The sequence below is a fragment of the Austrofundulus limnaeus genome, unplaced genomic scaffold, assembly GCF_001266775.1.
Source record: "Austrofundulus limnaeus strain Quisiro unplaced genomic scaffold, Austrofundulus_limnaeus-1.0 Scaffold387, whole genome shotgun sequence".
NCBI lineage: Eukaryota > Metazoa > Chordata > Actinopteri > Cyprinodontiformes > Rivulidae > Austrofundulus > Austrofundulus limnaeus.
Window position 1 is genome coordinate 305,744 of NW_013952789.1, and position 2,417 is coordinate 308,160.

Sequence of the window (2,417 nt, forward strand, 5' to 3'; positions counted from 1 at the left end):
ATACAAAAGTTAATATATTTTCTTTAATATTTTAATGCAAAGGAAAAAATAATAAATTTAATAATTGTATGAACTGATTTCTGATCAGACACTGCAAAAAATTGTCATCAAAAAATAAGTTAAAAATACTAGATTAGACCCTTATTCATGTCAAATGTACAATAACTAATATAATAATTAATTAAATCTGCAGTTTGACAGTTGCACTTGGTAAGACTTCTTGAAATAAAGAAAACTTTTCAGGTYAACAAGATTAATAATCCATATTCTGATTTTGCTTAGTATATCGGTCTAAATACAAGATCAAAAATACACTTTAGCTGATATTTTATTTATTATTAACCGTTATTTAAACAGGCAAGATCTCAAATCTCTTTTTTAAGGGTGGACTGGAGGCAACCTATTGTGCATGTTTTTGGGGTGTGGGGGAAACTGGAGTACCTGGAGAAAATCCACACAAGCACAAGGACAACATGCAAACTTCACACAGAAAGACCTCAGGTCTGAACTGGGGATCGATCCCAGGACCTTCTTGCTGTGAGGCGTCGGTGCTAACCACTGAGCTGTTGTGCCAACAATTGTAAGATTGTAAGACTTGGTTAGATGAATAGTTTTCTGCAGTAAAGTCACTCCTCTGCTCAGAAACACTAACAGATGAAATAAGCTTTACTTTAAACCTGGTCAGGACCAGTTTAGTTTCAGAGCACTTCTTACCATGAACACATAAGTGCTTTCCCCTCCCATGCACCTGATAAAGCTTAATTAATTCAGGTTCACACCAAAATCCCAGCTTAATCCCTTATTCTAGATTTGTGCAATAGGCTCCTGGACAGGTCTCCAGTCCATCAGGGACACAAACAGAGACAAACAACTATCACACTCTGTCACACATAGAGTCACACAGAAGAGCTCCAAAAGAGATTTAAACTGAGAACTCAGACCCATCTGCTGCACAGTGTTCTATCATTTATTTACAAGTTTATCATAGTAAATTATTGACAGTTATCAAGAGATATCTTTAAATTTAAGATGTAATCAGGCAGTCAAATATGCATGTATATGTAAATTTATTACTATTATAACTGAAGGTGAGTCATGCAGATGTACGTTTTTATTAAACAAATAGCTTTTTGTGTGACTCTGTACCACTGAAGTAGTTCTCTGTCTCAAAACGTTTGGTGACCCMTGTCCTATAAGATTGTAACAGATTTTATGCTGGTGCCAGAACCTTTTTTTTTGTAGCACCAGTGCTATGAGCTAAACAAGTTAACATACTGTACAGCGCTGGGTAGATAGATGAGAGGACAGTTGGTCTGTGGTCCAGTTAAACAGAACAACACTTAAAATCATAACAAATTCTAAAACAACTGGAATAAAGGGAAGCAGAAACTGAAAAAAGCAAAATCAGAAAACTGAAAATAGTACTTCAAACCTAATAAWGTTAATGAAAAAGAAGGAACATAAAATGTAAAAATATTTTCTAACCCTATGTTTTTTATTAAAAAATATGGAGTTACCCTAACCCTACTATTGTRCATGTTACAATGTGAAACACAACATGTTACAGTATGTTATATTGTGAGACAATACATGGTTCAGTGCGAGATGTTACATGACAACAGCATAGGATATWACTTGATTCAGTAAGTGATGTTACATGTTATAGTGTTAAGCCCCTTTTCCATGGTGTAGTGTCGGAACGGTTGGTGTAGGTACAGGTCGGAGACGTACAAGAGGTTACATGTTACAATGTGGGACGTTACAACTTACATATTGAGATGTTTAATGTTTAATATCTAACCTGTTTGTCCATCATATGGAGGCAGTGCTCATAAGGCTGAGTTCACCTGAAACTCCTCAGACTGAAGAAGTCTCTTGGAGGAGAGACGAAACGTATCATTTAAGGACCCGTCCAGAGGACCTACTTAATTGTTTTATGTTTAATTTTCTTACCTGGATTACCGAGATGCATCAGGACATGTTACAATATGAGACTTAAAGTGTTACAGTAGGAGACATTAYATGTTAAAGTATGAGACATTACATGTTGTGTGTTACATGTTTGAGACAAGCTGCTTGATCAACAATAAYACCATTAGAACTTTATACAAACAGGGTCCTAAAATCTCTGATAAAATCATCGTTCTGAGTACTCTCAAATATGCAAGCAGTGYGAAACATTTCAAATGGCTGCAAACGTGTTTTACTGTTCGGTTGCCTCTTTATGCTCCAACTGAACATCCACCCAGATCTGATAGTCATCCTCTTCACCAGTAGGAAAAGGTTTAAAAAGTACCTTGAGAATGATCTCAAATGTATCTCACAAACTTTAATAGATCATCAATAATATCAATGACTTATTGTGTGTGTGTGTGTGTGTGTGTGTGTGTGTGTGTGTGTGTGTGTGTGTGTGTGTG

The 2,417-nt window shown here is 35.8% G+C and overlaps 1 protein-coding gene across 1 annotated transcript in view; it reads right to left on the reverse strand.

The window, feature by feature from the left end:
* Window positions 1-2,417, reverse strand: part of wnt4 (wingless-type MMTV integration site family, member 4) — a gene marked incomplete in the record, with an annotated part of 44,869 nt that overhangs the window by 13,551 nt on the left and 28,901 nt on the right.